The following is an 18105-nucleotide window of genomic DNA, read 5'->3' on the forward strand; positions in this document are numbered from 1 at the left end:
TAGGATTACAGGTGTGCATCACCATGCCCAGCTAGTTTTGGTATTTTTTATTTTTTTAATGTTTTAGCAAACTTTCTTGTACAGAACAAAAAAAATACATCATGATTTTGCATGATTTTCTCTCCCACAAAAGCACGGGTGAAAACCAGTAACTTACCTATAAAAATATTTTGTTTAGAACTCTAATAAGATAATATGCACATTCATACCTTGTCTTCTGAGTATTTAAATGGGGAAAGGTTCACCTGAAAAAAGTTTTCCCCAGGAAACCCATAGTTTCTTGGCTCAACTGACCCATTAAAAAAGTCCACCTAGGGCCAGGTGCGGTGGCTCACACCTGTAATCCCAGCACTTTGGGAGGCCAAGGTAGGCAGATCACGAGGTCAAGAGATTAAGACCATCCTGGCCAACATGGTGAAACCCCGTCTCTACCAAAAATACAAAAATTAGCTGGGCGTGGTGGCGTGCACCTGTAGCCCCAGCTAATCAGGAGGCTGAGGCAGAAGAATTGCTTGAACCCAGGAAGTGGAGATTGTAGTGAGCCAACATTATGCCACTGCACTCCAGCCTGGTGACAGAGCAAGACTGTCTCAAAAAAAAAAAAAAAGGTCCACCTAGGCCGGGCTCAGTGGCTCATGCCTGTAATCCCAACACTTTGGAAGACCAAGGCAGGTGGATCACCTGAGGTCAGGAGTTCAAGACCAGCCTGGCCAACATGGTGAAACCCCATCTCTACTAAAAATGCAAAATTTAGCCAGGCATGGTGGCACGTGCCTGTAATCCCAGCTACTCAGGAGGCAGAGACAGGAGGATTGCTTGAACCCGGAGGCAGAGGTTGCAGTGAGCCGAGATCAAACCATTGTACTTCAGCCTGTGTGACAAGAGCAAAACTCTGTCTCAAAAAAAAAAAAAAAAAAAGTCCACCTGTATCAACTTTCTGCCAGTCTGGAGAAGATTTGTTTTCTTTGATCTGACATCCTGTGTTCACAAGCTTCTAAAGTGTTTGCCAAAATTAAAGTTTGATGGATGGTTTTTGTTTTGACCCATATTCTTCCATTCATTCCGAATACTATCTCCAGGGAATAGAGTTTTCCCACTTCCTGTATGATTCCACAACCTGGAGCTAATAGCTTTCTAATTAAGCCCAAAGTCACTTTAAAAAGCAGACCATCAGGGCCAGGCACGGTGGCTCACGCCTGTAATCCCAGCACTTTGGGAGGCAGAGGCAGGCAGATCATCTGAGGTCGGGAGTTCGAGACCAGCCTGACCAACATGGAGAAACCCCGTCTCTACTAAAAATACAAAATTAGCTGAGTGCAGTGGTGCATGCCTGTAATCCCAGTTACTCAGGAGGCTGAGGCAAGATAATTGCTTGAATCTGGGAGGCAGAGGTTGTGGTGAGCCGAGATTGCACCATTGCACTCCAGCCTGGGCAACAAGAGCAAAACTTCGTCTCAAAAAAAAAAAAAGGCAGACCATCCTGTCCAATGATACCCATTCCATTGGCTCGTCCTCAGCTGTCAATACACACCATCTCTAGTTCCATGTCTTTATTAGCAACCACAAAGTGGCCATAGATGAGATCTCCAACCTGCACATATGGTCTGTTTCTTTTAGTTGCACCTTCAAACGCCAAGTAAAACAAAGAAACTGGCTCACTCCCTCCAACATCAGCTCTGAATCTATCTCCAGATTTAGCCGTCACTATGCCAATCACATGGTCTCCTTTCACTCGAACATAATTGTTCCTAGGGCTGCAGCAGTTTCAGCCTGGTGGGGTCTCAGCTTTCCCAGTCCTAGTTCTTGTATTTTTCAGTAGAGACAGGGTTTCACCATTTTGGCCAGTATGGTCTCGAACTCCTGACTTCAAGTGGTCTGTCCACCTCAACCTCCCAAAGTGCTGGGATTACAGGCATGAGCCACCGAGCCCAGCCTGATGAATCTTAAGTGCTGTAATTACTGAGTATCCATCATTCAAATAGGCAATTCGTACCTATTACTACTGCACTGTATTAAAACTCATAGTAACATGGCCAGGCATGGTGGCTCACACCTGTAATCCCAGCACTTTGGGAGGCCAAAACAGGTGGACCCACCTGAGGTCAGGAGTTCAAGGCCCTCCTGGCCAACATGGTGAGACCCCGTCTCTACTAAAAATACAAAAATTAGCCAGGCATGGTGGTGTGTGCCTGTAATCCCAGCTACTCTGGAGGCTGAGGCCGGAGAATCGCTTGAACCTGGGAGGCAGATGTTGCCGTGAACTGAGATCGCACCACTGTACTCCAGTGTGGGTGACAGGGCGGGACTCTGTCTCAATAAATAAATAAATAACAATAAATAAATAAAACTCACAATAACAGTGTGAGGCAGTGTAGTTGTCTCATTTCACAGCTGAGGAAACTGAGATTCCCAAAAAGTGAGGCTCAAGGTATCAGCGTTATATATGGGTTCAGATAGAGTCTTTTGGCACTGGGTGAGGCTCAAGGTATCAGCGTTGTATATGGGTTCAGATAGAGTCTTTTGGCACTGGAGTTTACTATATAGTTTCTGCCCACCCGCTACATGACTCTCCTCTGTGTCAAGCGCTTCATCTCTCACCCCACTTTTCAGGAAGGGTGTGTCCCCATCCTGTTCCTTATTCTTATTCCTGGCTTGGGGAGATGCGGTTCTGAGGAGAGGCTGCAATGCATGGGGTTATAAAAACCCACAGTCCAGAGAGGGGATGGAAAGAGAAGTGAGTAGAGAGGAGAAGATGGAGGAAGTGTGTGAGCCCAAGGGGCCAGGCAACCCTGGTGAGGCTGCCCCATCCCTTCCGTGGGATGTTAGTAGTGAAACAGAAAAGGTTCCCTTGTCCCCCTTGCAGGGCGTGTGACGGGGGGTGTGGCTCACATCTTCCGTGCCCCGCTGCTCAAACCTCCAGGGGAGCTTGCAGACAGGCAGGTTGTGGGGCTCCAACCCCACGGCAGTGTCTAGGGGTGAATGCTTACAGCTCATGAGGCCCCCGTGGGCATGTGTTACAGTGTGCTCTTTCAGTTTTGCCATCCGCAGGTGGCTGATGTTCATCAGCTCAATTAGACGCTCTGTCTTATTGCAAGGACAGACAACTTTCTCTCTCCCGGGGTTCTTGCCTTAGTGTACTGGAAAAATTGGATCACGTGTGATCCAACTGGGTGATCCGATCGGAGGGTTGGTGCAAGTTTTTTATGGAGTGGCGGTAGCCCTCAGCGAGGTGCTTTTCTGTTTCACTGTCAACATCCCACAGAAGGGGTGGGGCAGCCTCACCAGGGTTGCCTGGCCCCTTGGGCTCACACACTTCCTCCATCTTCTGAACCCATATACAGCGCTGGGAGTGGAGGCTGTAGTCCCAGCTAGTTGGGAGGCTGAGGTGGGAGGATCACTTGAGCCCAAGACTTTGAGGCTGAAGTGAGCTATGATCACACCATTGCACTCCAGCCTGGGTGACAAAGCGAGACCTCGGTCTCTACAAAAGGAAAGAAATAAAAGAAAAAGGGCTATCTAGCAAAGACGTGGAATCAACCCATCAATGATAGACTGGATAAAGAAAATGTGGTACATATATACAATGGAGTACTAGGCAGCCACAAAAAAGAACAAGATCATGTCCTTTGCAGGGACATGGATAAAGCTGGAGGCCATTATCCTTAGCAAACTGACGCAGGAACAGAAAACCAAATACCGCATGTTCTCACTTATAAGTGGGAGTTAAATGATGAGAACACATGGACACATAATGGGGAACGACACACACTGGGGCCTATTGTAGGGTGGAGAGTGGGAGGAGGGAGAGGATCAGGGAAAGTAACTAATAATCTGTACATGATATATGTTCACCTATATAACAAATCTGCACATCCCGCACATATACCCCTGAACTTAAAGTTTTAAAAAATCCCATCATTATTCTTTAAAAAAAAAGAAAGAAAAAAGGTTTCACTTCTGCCTTCACCTGCTCCCTCTAACCCTCTGATGGCTGCCCCACCTGCCACCCCTTTCCTGAAATGACCAAGGAGAGTAACTACCGTTCCATTGTGAAAGCCAACAAGACTTGTTTCTATCTTGTTTCCACTCATTAATGGGGTGGCCACTCCCTCCCTCCTCCTTGAAACTCCTCTCTCCCAAGACTTCCCTGATGACCTCACCTCCTGGTTCTCCTCCCGTCTGCCTGACCGCTCCTCCTCCATCTCCTTCATGGGCTCCTCTTCTGCCTGACCTCAAAATGTGCCTGTCATTTACAAGTCTTTACTATCCAAATTTACTCCTGCTACTGGGAAGGCAAGAAAGAAAGACAGTCACAGTTGGACTGTCTTTCAAGTTTCTCCAGAGCTGGAGCCAGTGAGGCTACACTGGGTAGCAAAGTCAGAGGAAGGAGCCAAGGCAGGAACTAAGTGAGAAACCAAGTTCCAATCAGCCAAGAGTGAAAGTCCAAACTGGTTGTAGAAACTAAATGGCCGTGGCTGGGTGCAGCAGCTCACGCCTGTAATCCCAGCACTTTGGGAGGCCAAAGCGGGTGGATCTCTTGAGTTTAGGGGTTTGAGACCAGCCTGGGGAACGTGGTGAAACCTCATCTCTACTAAAAATACAAAAATTAGCTAGGCATGGTGGTGCATGCCTGTAGTTCCAGCTACTCAGTAGGCTGAGGTGGAAGGATGGCTTGAGCCTGGGAGGTGGAGGTTGCAGCAAGCTAAGATTGTGCCACTGTACTCGAGCCTGTGTGACACGATGAGGCCCTGTCTCAAAAAAAAAAAAGAAAAAAGAAAGAAACTAAATGGCCACAAGGTAGGGTATGGAGACAACCAGGGTGAGCCCATAAAACTATCTGGGCCTGGTGCCTTTCTTCTTACTAGATCTCTAATTACCTTCTTTTCAACTGTTTTCAAATTGCCAAAGCATCCACAAAGTTGCCAGATCTAGTCAGCCCACAAGCTGACCACAGATGGGCTCCTATAATATCTAGTCTGTTCAGGTTTCCTATTTCAGATTATTTGTATCACTCTGTGATTAATTTCCAAATTATTACTATGTTTCTTCCAATTCCGCCTCCCCCCACCCCACACCTAATGGTTATTGATTGCCCCAAACAAATTGCCACAAATGGCCCAGCTTAAACAACATATGTTTATTATTTTATAGTTTTTATGGGTCAGGAATCTGGGCATGACTTGCCTGGATCCTTTGCCTAGGGTCTCTCATAAGACTGCGATCAAGGAGATGGCCAGGATTAAGGTTTCATCTGAAGGCTCAACTGGGGAAGGATTCACTTCTTAGCTCACTCATGTGACTGTTGGCAGAATCAGTTCCTTTTGTGCTGTTGGGCAAATTATCTCAGTTCCTAGCTGGCTGTTGGCCAGAGGACACCCTCAGCTTATTGCCACATGGGTTTCTCCAACATAGCAACTTGCTTCATCAAAGCCATCAAGGGGAAAAGTCTGCTAGCAAGATAGAAGTCAGAATATTTTGGAATACAATCTCAGAAGTGACAGTTTCTCAATGATGAAGTATTCTATTGGTTAGAAGCAAGATAATCACCAGGACAGGATCACAGAAGGCCATGAATACTAGGAGGTGGGGACCATTTCAGAAGCTACACCCCACTGGAATATAAATATATAAGTTCTATTAGAGCAGGAACACTTTGGTTCATGTTAACCATCACTTCTCCAGTGTTTTAATGAGTGAATGGAGGCTGGGCATGGTGGCTCATACCTGTAATCCCAGCACTTTGGGAGGCTGAGGCAGGTGGATCACCTGAGGTCAGGAGTTCAAGACCAGCCTGGGCAACATGGTGAAACCCTGTCTCTATTAAAAATACAAAAATTAGCCAGACATGGTGGCGTGCACCTGTAATCCCAGCTACTCAGGAGGCTGAGACACAAGAATCACTTGAACCTAGGAGGTAGAGGTTGCAGTGAGCTGAGATCATGCCATTACACTCCAGCCTGGGTGACAGAGTGAGACTCCATCTCAAAAAACAAACTGAAAAAAGAGTGAATGGCATATAGCAGGTGATAAATTAATATTGGTAAAATGAAAGATTCAATGGAGTAAGCTATGTGGTCTTAGAGTGGAATAGCTAGAGATTGCTTCAATTCAACAATTTTTTATTACGTTCAGGAATTCTATTCACAGAATAGTCAAGGAGCAGGGGATGGATGTAATTGTCATGACAGATAAAACCAGGGGTGATAAATTGTGGGGTGAACACAGACATAGAAGAATCACTGGATAAATCTGCTGCCTTGCATCACTGTGTAGGGGTCCTGGATGTGGTCAGCCAATATTAGGCTTAGTGAGTATGCTTGAAGGCATACACCTACAAGGATGTATCAGTTAGCTATTGCTGCATAACAAAATGCTCCCAAAATTAATGGCTTGGGCTAATAATTTATTTGGTACATGATTGTGTGGTTCACCAATTTGGGTCAGATTCAGCTGAAAAGTTCTGCTGGGTATAGCTGGGCTCATTTATGCATCTGTGGTCAGCTGATGGATTGACTAAATCTGGCTACTCTTGAATGCTTTGGCAACTTGAAAATGTAGCTGAAAATACTTTGACAAAGCTCTTCTTGAGAGGCAAACTCACTATCCCTTCCCCTTGAATCTGAGCAGGCTTGGATTGCTTCAACCAATAGAGTAGAGCAGAAGTGATATTATATAACCTCCAAGGCTAGATCATAAAACATCATGCAAGCTTCTGTCTTGTTTGCAGGAAGATTCACTTCCAGAGCCTTGAGACAACATGTAAAAAGTTGAACTACCCTGAGACTGCAGTGATGGAGATGTTATGTGGAGGAGTTGTTATATGGACAGTCCCTGAAGCTACAGGGGGAGAGGGAGAGAGAGAGAGAGAGAGAGAGAGAGAGAGATCGATCCCCCAAGAGACTTCAATCATTTGAGTCATCCCAGCCCAGGAACCAGACATGTGAATGAAGAAGCTACCAGATAATCCCAGCCACCAGATACCAGCTCCCAGCCACTGTAGGCACTCCTCCACTCTTCAAGTCTCCCCACCTTAAGCCCTAGATGTCATGGATCAGAGACAAACCATCCCCACTATGCCCTGTCCAAACTTCAGACCCACAAAAACCATGAGCATATTAAAAATGATTGCTGTTTTATGCCACTAAGTTCTCGGATGGTTTCTTACACAGCAATAGAAAACTGGAACAGAGCTGGGTGCAGTGGCTCATGACTGTAATCCCAGCACTTTGGGAGGCTGAGACAGGTGGACCACCTGAGGTCAGGAGTTCAAGACCAGCCTGGCCAACATGGTGAAACCCCGTCTCTACTAAAAAAAATACAAAAAATTAGCCAGGCATGGTGGCGTGAACCTATAATCCCAGCTACTTGGGAGGCTGAGGCAGGAGAATTGCTTGAACCCGGGAGGCAGAGATGGCATTGAGCCAAGACCACACCATTGCACTCTAGCCTGGGCAATGAGAGAGAAGCTGCATCTCAAAAAAAAAAGAAAAAAAGAAAGGAAACTGGAACAGATAACCTCACTCATAGCTGGAGGTTGGTCGGCTGACAGTTTAGGCCATGAGGGTGACTGAGCCATGTGCCTGTCATCTTTCAGGCTACCTCTGGCTTGTTCACATGATGGTTAAGTGTGGCAAGATCAGTGCAAAATGACAAAGTAGGCAGTTCCAAGCCCGCGTTCCCCACAGAAACATCAAAAAACAAGCAGCAACTGTCAGATACAACTTTGTCAGAACTCTGGGAAACAGTCAAAAGTTTACGGTAGTCCAGTGAACGCTGAATCAAGAAGAAAGACAACTTCAAAACGATCAAAAGCTTTTGATATTTCGACTTGCCTTTGCCCCACTTGCCACGGCCCTCCCTTGTGTGACAGCAGTAGTGGGAAGAGGGAAGCCCACACTCCCAGCCCACACTCCCAGCGTGAGACTCTTGTTCCTCCTTCCAGAGGGAGCAGAGCAGACTTTATTTGCAGATGATAGTGTATGTCCGCTCTAAGCTGTCTGGGAGCTACCTGAAGGACAAGGTGCTCATCTCTGTTTTTCCTGCCTCGGAACTCAGGCTGGAAAAGTGGTGGCACTGCTCAAAAACACTGCAAGCCAAACTAACAAACCATAGATGTCTGTTCTAAAGATTACAATCGAAACACACAATAGACGGCCTAAGGCTCAGGAGCAAAAGCTGGGGAGAGTTTCCTCGGGAAATTAGAAGCACCTGTATGCATAGGGGGATTTATAAATACAGAGTTATGCCCACGGCAAGAAGCATGCTCAGAAAAGACCCGAGAAGACCCTAAGTTATGCTCAGCTGATCCCTAGGCTCAGTGCAAGCCAGGTTAAATGTTGAAAGAGTGCTCCAGCACAGGGCCAATCTGCAAAGACTGAGCGAGGGAAAGATTTTTTGTTTGGTTGGTTTGCTTGCTTTTTTAGCTCCTGGTGTTCAAGAAAATCTGTCAAAACACTAGCTGAACACAAGCTAAGGAACAGAGACTTCAGTGACCACATGCGACAAGTAATATAGTCTTTGCAAGAATAGTTTTGGAAAGTCATTAAGCCAAAACTACTACAGTTTTTAACAATAAAACAAACAACAAACCAGCAAACCCTGGGACAGTGGAAGAATCTGACATCCAAATTTATCACATTACAAATATTCAAATGTCCAGTTTTTAGCAAGAAAAATCACAAGGTATAGGGAGAAATAGGAAATTATGGCCCATTCAAAGGGGAAAAAAATAACAAATCGACAGGAATTATTCCTGAGAAAGTCCAGATCTGAGACTTACTAGACAAAGACTTTAAAACAATTGTCTTAAATATGCTCAAAGAGCTAAGGGAAAACACGGACAAAAATCTAAAGGAAACCAGGAAAACAATGTATGAATAAAATGAGACTGTCAATAAAGAAATGGCCGGGCGTGGTGGCTCACGCCTATAATCCCAGCACTTTAGGAGGCTGAGTTGGGCAGATCACTTGAGGTCAGGAGTTCGAGACCAGCATGGCCAACGTGGTGAAACCTCATCTCTACTGAAAATATAAAAATTAGCCGGTCATTGTGGCAGGCACCTGTAATCCCAGCTACTCAGGAGGCTGAGAGGGGAGAATCACTTGAACACAAGAGGCCGAGGCTGCAGTGAGCTGAGATTGCACTACTGCACTCCAGCCTGAGTGACAGAGTGAGACCCTGTCTCAAAAAAAAAGAAAAAGAAAAAAAAAGTATGAAGGCTCGAAGACAGTGTGATGACATATTTAAATTGCTGAAAGAAAAAAAATCAACCAAGAATTCAGCATCTTTCAAAACTGTCTTTGAGGCCAGGCGCATTGGCTCACACCTGTAATCCCAGCACTTTGGGAGGCCAAGGCGGGTGGATGACCTGAGGTCAGGAGTTCGAGACCAACCTGACCAACGTGGAGAAACCCCATCTCTACTAAAAATACAAAAACTAGCTGGGCATGGTGGCACACGCCTGTAATCCCAGCTACTCGAGAGGCTGAGGCAGGAGAATCACGTGAACCCAGGAGGCAAAGGTTGCAGTGAGCCAAGAACTCGCCACTAAACTCCAGCCTGGGCAACAGAGTGAGATTCTGTCTCAAAAAAAAAAAAAAAAGCAGAGATTGGCAGAATAATTTTTTTATTATTATTATTTTTCTTTTGAGACGAGTTTCCCTCTTTTTGCCCAGGCTGAAGTGCAATGGCGTGATCTCGGCTCACTGCAACCTCCGCCTCCCAGGTTCAAGCGATTCTCCTGCCTCAGCCTCACAAGTAGCTGGGATTACAGGCGCCTGCCACCATGCCTGGATAATTTTTTGTATTTTTAGTAGAGATGGGGTTTCACCATGTTGGCCAGGATGGTCTTGATCTCTTGACCTCGTGATCTGCCCACCTCGGCCTCCCAAAGTGCTGGGATTACAGGAATGAGCCACCGCACGCAGCCTAGATTGGCAGAATAATTTTTTAAAACATGATCTGTCTTTTTTTTTTTTTTTCGAGACGGAGTTTCACTCTTATTGCCCAGGCTGGAGTGCAATGGAGCGATCTCGGCTCACTGTAACATCTGCCTCCTGGGTTCAAGAGATTCTCCTGCCTCAGCCTCCCGAGTACCTGGGATTACAGGCACCCCCCACCATGCCCAGCTAATTTTTTATATTTTTAGTAGAGACGGGGTTTCATCATGTTGGTCAGGGTGGTCTCGAACTCCTGACCTCAGGTGATCCGCCTGCCTCAGCCTCCCAAAGTGCCGGGATTACAGGCATGAGTCACCACGCCTGACCTAAACATGATCTATGTCTTGTCTACAAGAGACTCACTTTAGATGCAAAGATACAAACAGATTGAAAGTGAAATGATGAAAAAGATATTCCATGTGGCCAGGATTTATATACAAATTTAAATATATATATATTTAATTTAATATATATATATATAATTTAAATATATATTTAAATTAGCGAGGCATGGTGGTGCACACCTATGATCCCAGCTACTCGGGAGGCTGAAGTGAGAGGATTGCTTGAGCCCAGGAGGACAAGGCTGCAGTGAGCCATGATTGCATCACTGCACTTCAGGCTAGGTAACAGAGCAAGGCTCTATCTCAAAAAAAAAAAAAAGAAAGGAAAGAAGGAAGGAAGGAAGGAAGGAAGGGAGGGAGGGAGGGAGGGAGGGAAAGAGAGAAAGAGGGAGGCAGAGAAAGAGAGAGAAAAAGAGAAAGAGACAGAGAAAGAGAGAGAAAAGGGAAAGGAAGGGGAGGGGAGGGGGTGGAGGGAGAGGAGGGGGGTGGAGGGGTGGAGGGGGGTGGAGGGGTGGAGGGGGGTGGAGGGCGGGAGGGGAGGGGAGGAAAAGAGAGAAAAGACAACACACCAAAACTTATGAGATGCAGCAAAAACAGCACTGAGGCTGAGGCAAGAGAATCACTTAAACCCCGGAGGCAGAGGTTGCAGAGAGCCAAGATTGCACCACTGCACTCCAGCCTGGGCAACAAGAGTGAAACTCCACCCGAAAAAAAAAAAAAAAAGAAAGCCTTCCAACAAAGAAAAGCCCACGACCAGATGGTGAATTCTACCAAACATTTAAGGAATTAACACTAATCCTTCTCAAACTGTTCCAAAAAACTGAAGAGAAGGAACACTTCCAAACTCATCCTATGAGGCCAGCATTATCCTGTTACCAAAGCCAGATACAGACACACACACACACACACACACACACGCACACACACAAACCTACAGATCAATATCCCTGATGAATATTAATGCAAAAATCCTCAACAAAACAGTAGCAAGGGCTGGGCGCGGTGACTCAAGCCTGTAATCCCAGCACTTTGGGAGCCACGTGCAGGACTATTGCCTGACCCCAAGAGTTCCAGACCAGGCTGGGCAACACGGCAAGACCCCCATCTCTAAAAATAAAATAAAGGACAGGAGCGGTGGCTCACGCCTGTAATCTCAAAACTTGGGGAGGCTGAGGCAGGCGGATCACTTGATGTCAGGAGTTCAAGACCAGCCTGAACAACATGGTGAAACCTCGTCTCTACTAAAAATACAAAACTTAGCCAGGCCTGGTGGCACGTGCCTGTAATCCAAGCTACTCGGGAGGCTAAGGCAGGAGAATTGCTTGAAGCTGGGAGGTGAAGGTTGCAGTGAGCCAAGATCGCCCCACTACACTCCAGCCTGGGAAACAGAGTGAGACTCTGTCTCAAAAAATAAATTAAAAATAAAATTACAAAAAAAAAAGAAGACTTTTTTTTTCCTTTGGATTACAGGCGTGTGCCACCACACACGGCTAATTTTTTGTATTTTTAGTAGAGATGGGGTTTCACCGTGTTAGCCAGGATAGTCTCGATCTCCTGATCTCATGATCCGCCCACCTCAGCCTCCCAAAGTCCTGGGATTACAGGCATGAGCCATCACGCCCGGCCTTTCTTTCTTTCTTTTCTTTTTTTTTTTTTTTAGACAGTCTCACTCTCACCCAGGCTGGAGTGCAGTAGCATGATCATGGCTTGCCAGAGCCTCAAACTCCTGGGCTCATGCAATCCTCCCACCTTAGCCTCCTGAGTAGCTGAGACCACAGGTGCACATTCAGAAGACTACTTCAACATAGTAAGGACTGTATATGGGGACCGGGTACGAAAGCTTACCCCTGTAATCCCAGCACTTTGGGAGGCTGAGGCGGGCAGATCACCTGAGATCAGGAGTTCGAGACTAGCCTGACCAACATGGAGAAACCCCGTCCTACTAAAAATACAAAATTAGCTGGGCGTGGTGGCAGGCGCCTGTAATCCCAGCTACTCAGGAGGCTGAGGCAGGACCCAGGAGGAGAGGTTGCAGTGAGCCGAGATCGTGCCATTGCACTCCAGCCTGGGCAACAAGAGCGAAACTCCGTCTCAAAAAAGAAAGAAAAACAAAAAAAGCAAAACAGTCTTTAATAAAAAAGTCAGGCCAGGTATGGTGTAATCCGCCTGTAATCCCAGCACTTTGGGAGGCCGAGGTGGGCAGATCACCTGAGGTCAGGAGCTCGAGACCAGCCTGGGTAACATGGTGAAACCCTGTCTCTATTAAAAATACAAAAATTTTGCTGGGCACGGTGGCTCACGCCTGTAATCCCAGCACTTTGGGAGGCCGAGGCGGGTGGATCACGTGGTCAAGAGATCGAGACCATCCTGGCCAACATGATGAAACCCCGTCTCTACTAAAAATACAGAAATTAGCTGGGCGTGGTGGTGGTGCACACCTGTAGTCCCAAATACTCGGGAGGCTGAGGCAGGAGAATCACTTGAACCCGGGAAGTGGAGGTTGCAATGAGTGGAGATCACGTCACTGAACTCCAGCCTGGTGACAGAACAAGATTCTGTCTCAGAAAAAAAAAAAAAAAAATTAGCTGGGTGTGGTGGTGGGCGCCTGTAAACCCAGCTGCTCGGGAGGCTGAAGCAGGAGGATCTCCTGAGCCTGGGAGATCGAGGCTGCAGTGAGCTGTAATAGCACCACTGCACTCCAGCCTGGGTGACAAAACGAGACACTTTTTTTCGAGAAAAAGAAAAGTATTGGAGAAGATGTGAAGAAACTGGAACTCCCGTTAATTGCTGGTAGAAATGTAAAAGGGTGTGGCTACTGCAGAAAACAGGCTGGTTGTTCCTCAAAAAGCTAAACACAGGGCCGGGCACAGTGGCTCATACCTGTAATCCCAGCACTTTGGGAGGACAAGGCAATGGATCACCCGAGGTCAGGAGTTCTAGACCAGCATGGCCAACATGGTGAAACCCCATCTCTACTAAAAATACAAAAATTAGCCGGACATGATGGCAGGCGCCTGTAATCCCAGCTACTCAGGGGGCGGAGGCAGGAGAATCGCTTGAACCCAGGAGGCAGAGGTTGCAGTGAGCTGAGATTGTGCCATCGCACTCCAGCCTGGGGGACAAGAATGAGACTTCATCTCAAAAAAAAAAAAAAAAAAAAACCTAAACATAGAATTATCATATGATCCAGCAATTCCACTTTAGATATCTACCCAAAAGAACTGAAAACAGGCCAGGCGTAGTGGCTCACGCCTGTAATCCCAGCACTTCGCGGGGCCGAGGCGGGCGGATCACGAGGTCAGGAGATCGAGATCATCCTGGCTAACACAGTGAAACCCCATCTCTACTAAAAATACAAAAAGTTAGCCGGGCGTGGTGGCGGGCGCCTGTAGTCCCAGCTACTCGGGAGGCTGAGGCAGGAGAATGGCGTGAACCTGGATGGTGGAGCTTGCAGTGAGCCAAGATTGTGCCACTGCGCTCTAGCCTGGGCAATGAGCGAGACTCCGTCTCAAGAAAAAAAAGAAAAAGAATTGAAAACAGAAACGCAAACAGATATCTGTGTGTGCCCAGGTTCATAGAGGCATTCTTCACAATAACGAATGGCGGAAACAACTGCACATATCCATCTACAGATGAATGAATGAACCAAACATGGTTTATACACATGATAGAATATTATTCAGCTATAAGAAGGAGGGAAATTCTGGCCGGGCGCGGTGGCTCACGCCTGTAATCCCAGCACTTTGGAAGGCCGAGACGGGCGGACCACAAGGTCAGGAGATCGAGACCATCCTGGCTAACACGGTGAAACCCTGTCTCTACTAAAAATACAAAAAATTAACTGGGTGTGGTGGCAGGTGCCTGTAGTCCCAGCTACTCGGGAGGGTGAGGCAGGAGAATGGAGTGAACACGGGAGGCGGAGCTTGCAGTGAGCTGAGATCATACCACTGCACCTAGCATGGGTGACAGAGCGAGACTCCGTCTCAAAAACAAAAAAAACAAAAACAAAAACAAAATAAGAAGGAGGGAAATTCTGACATGTGCTACAACATGGATGAACCTTGAAGACAATATGTTCAGTGAAATAAGCCAGGGCCGGGCGTAGTGGCTCATGCCTGTAATCCCAGCTACTCGGGAGGCTGAGGCAGGAGAGTCGCTTGAACCCAGGAGAAGGAGGTTGCAGAGAGCTGAGATCACGACACTGCACTCCAGCCTGCACAGCAGATTCCATCTCAAAAAGAAAAAAAAAAAAGTTGGCCAGGAGCAGTGGCTCACGCCTGTAATCCCAGCACTTTGGGAGGCCGAGGTGGGTGGATCACCTGAGGTCGGGAGTTCAAGACTAGCCTGACCAATATGATGAAACCCAATCTCTACTAAAAATACAAGAATTAGCCAGGTGTGGTGGCATGCGCCTGTAATCCCAGCTACTCCGGAGGCTGAGACAGGAGAATCGCTTGAGCCCGGGAGGCGGAAGTTGCAGTGAGCCAAGATGCGCCATTGCACTCCAGCCTGGGCAACAATAATGAAACTCCATCTCAAAAAAAAAAAAAAAAAAGTTTAACTCAGAAAAAAAAATTAATCGTAAAATTTGTTATTAATCTGGCTAAACCCTGGCAGAAAAGTCTTTTAAAAAACCTCCATGCGCAAAGTTTGATTCCAAAGAAATGACACTCATCCTAAGAAAACTTCACAATGGTAAAATCAACATTTCATAAAAACTGTATGAAAACAGCCTGATTTGTGCATCAAATGTTTACTGTAAGAAACACCCCGAAAAATGTTCCTGATAAAAATGACGTCTATCGAATAAAAACAAAAATCAAAAAACTTTGGAAACAGTTTCACTGCACTGTATAGAAAAGGGATCCAGGAATTTGACTGGCTTAATGCAGTGTTTGATGGAAAAGTCTTTTCCAACAGAAATGTGTTGGATTTATTTTTTTCCCACTGTGTTTATAAAAATGGAATCAAAGTGTCCTGGGAATAAAACCATTTTTTGTGTGAAAATGGTAGTGCAAAGAGGGGGTCAAATGTTCTGTTCATTTGCCTTAGGCTTGGTTTTATTCCCCAGACACCAGCTGTTGAGTGTCTCCTAGGCATGGTCCCAGAAAAATAACTGGTCATGACCTCTTCCTAGGGAGGTCCTGGACCCCACCTTGGCCTGAACCTCCACAGACCACTCTGTCTCCCACATTCCTGCTAGTATTCTAGGACGAGAGACCCCAGGACTTTTCTTTTCTTTCCCTTTCTTTCCCTTTCTTTCTTTTCTTTCCTTCCTTCCGTCCTTTCTTGCTTGCAGAGTCTCGCTCCGTCACCCAGGCAGGAGTGTAGTGGTATGATCTCTGCTTACCGCAACCTCTGCCTCCCGGGTTCAAGTGATTCCCGAGCTTCAGCCTCCTGAGTAGCTGGGATTATAGGCGTGCGCCATCACACTTGGCTAATTTTTGTTTTTGTTTTTGTTTTCGTTTTTTTGAGATGGAGTCTCGCTCTGTCACCCTGGCTGGAGTACAGTGGCGCAGTCTCGGCTCACTGCAAGCTCCACCTCCCGGGTTCACGCCATTCTCCTGCCTCAGCCTCCCGAGTAGCTGGGACTACAGGCGCCCGCCACCATGCCCGGCTAATTTTTTGTATTTTTAGTAGAGACAGGGTTTCACCGTGTTAGCCAGGATGGTCTCGATCTCCTGACCTCGTGATCCACCTGCCTCCGCCTCCCAAAGTGCTGGGATTACAGGCGTGAGCCACCACACCCAGCAATTTTTGTATTTTTAGTAGAGACAGGGTTTTGCCATATTGGCCAAGCTGGTCTCGAACTCCTGGCCTCAAGTGCTCCTGCCTGCCTTGGCCTCCCAAAGTGCCAGGATTAGAGGTGCAGGCCATTACCTGTCCCCAACCCCCTCCCCAGGATTTTTCTGTTCCTCAGAAGCTCCAGCTAGGCCGGGCGCGGTGGCTCACGCCTGTAATCCCAGCACTTTGGGAGGCCAAGGCGGCCGGATCACGAGGTCAGGAGATCGAGACCATCCTGGCTAACACAGTGAAACCCCATCTCTACTAAAAATACAAAAAATTAGCCGGGCAAGGTGGCGGGAGCCTGTAGTCCCAGCTACTTGGGAGGCTGAGGCAAAAGAATGGCGTGAACCCGGGAGACGGAGCCTGCAGTGAGCCGAGATCGCGCCACTGCACTCCAGCCTGGGCGACAGCGAGACTCCGTCTCAAAAAAAAAAAAGAAGCTCCAACTCACACCAAACTATTATTCCCAGAGATCAGTCCTGGGAAGAAAATCTGGCAGTGAACTCCGAGACTTTGGTTCTCAGTCCCTCACACTGAGGGACCAGGAGCGGTCAGCTCAGGGATTGTCCCTTGCTGATCCTTTGACTCCACCAGCCCTGTCCTCATACCTGCTCTCCTGGCTTGATTAATATCCCATCACAAACCATGTCTGGTGAGGTCCTCAGGACCCAGGAATTAGAAGACAATATCAGTGAGATTGACTTTGGCTACAGACTCTAAAAATCCAAAGTCACCTTATGATTTTGTCAGGACTATGAAATGCCCAGCACATAAGCTGGCGTTTTTTTGTTTGTTTGTTTGTTTTTTGAGATGGAGTCTCGCTCTGTTGCCCAGGTTAGAGTGCAGTGGCGCGATCTCAGCTCACTGCAAGCTCCGCCTCCTGGGTTCACGCCATTCTCCTGCCTCAGCCTTCCGAGTAGCTGGGACTGCAGGCACCCGCCACCACGCCCGGCTAATTTTCTTTTTGTATTTTTAGTAGAGACAGGGTTTCACCGTGTTAGCCAGGATGGTCTCTATCTCCTGACCTCATGATCCGCCCGCCTTGGCCTCCCAAAGTGCTGGGATTTTTTTTTTTTTTTTTGAGATGGAGTCTCGTTCTGTCACCCAGGCTGAAGTGCAATGGAGCGATCACTGCTCACTGCGACCTCCGCCTTCTGGGTTCAAGCAGTTCTCCTCCGGAGTAGCTGGGATTACAGGCACTGCCACCACGCCCAGCTAATTTTTGTATTTTTAATAAAGATAGGGTTTTATCATCTTGGCCAGGCTCGTCTCGAATTCCTGACCTAAGGTGATCCACCCGCCTCTGCCTCCCAAAGTGCTGGGATTACAGGCATGAGCCACTGTGCCCGGCCTCTACAAAAAATTTAAAAATTAGCCAGGCATGGGGGTATTTGCCTACTACAGTTCCAGCTACACAGGAGGCTGAAGACAGAGGATCACATGAGTCCGGAGGTCGATGCTGCAGTGAGCGTGATTGTGCCACTGCACTCCAGCCTAGGCAACAAAGTGAGACCCTGTCTCAAAAAAAAAAAAAAAAAAAGTAAAAGGCCGGGCACGGTAGCTCACTCCTGTACTCCCAGCACTTTGGGAGGCCAAGGCACGTGGATCATTTGAGGGCAGGAGTTTGAGACCAGCCTGGCCAACATGGTGAAACCCCATCTCTACTAAAAATACAAAAATTTGGCCAGGCGCAGTGGCTCACGCCTGTAATCCCAGCACTTTGGGAGGCCGAGGCGGGTGGATCATGAGGTCAGGAGATCGAGACCATCCTGGCTAACACGGTGAAACCCCGTCTTTACTAAAAATACAGAAAATTAGCTGGGCCCGGTGGCAGGCACCTGTAGTCCCAGCTACTCTGGAGGCTGAGGCAGGAGAATGGCATGAACCCAGGAGGCGGAGCTTGCAGTGAGCTGAGATCGCGCCGCTGCACTCCAGCCTGGGTGAAAGAGCGAGACTCTGTCTCAAAAAAAAAAAAAAAAAATTAGCCAGGTGTGGTGGTGCAGGCCTGTAATCCCAGCTACTAGGGAGGCTGAGG

At 47.4% G+C, this 18105-nt stretch overlaps 1 pseudogene; it reads right to left on the bottom strand.

Annotated features, from left to right (window-relative positions):
• Window positions 1-929: 929 nt before the first annotated feature.
• LOC100433240 (exosome complex component RRP40-like) lies at window positions 930-4211 on the bottom strand (annotated as a pseudogene).
• Between the last annotated feature and the right edge of the window lie 13894 nt (window positions 4212-18105).

This window comes from Pongo abelii, chromosome 20 (genome assembly GCF_028885655.2).
Source record: "Pongo abelii isolate AG06213 chromosome 20, NHGRI_mPonAbe1-v2.0_pri, whole genome shotgun sequence".
NCBI classification, from domain to species: Eukaryota; Metazoa; Chordata; class Mammalia; order Primates; family Hominidae; genus Pongo; species Pongo abelii.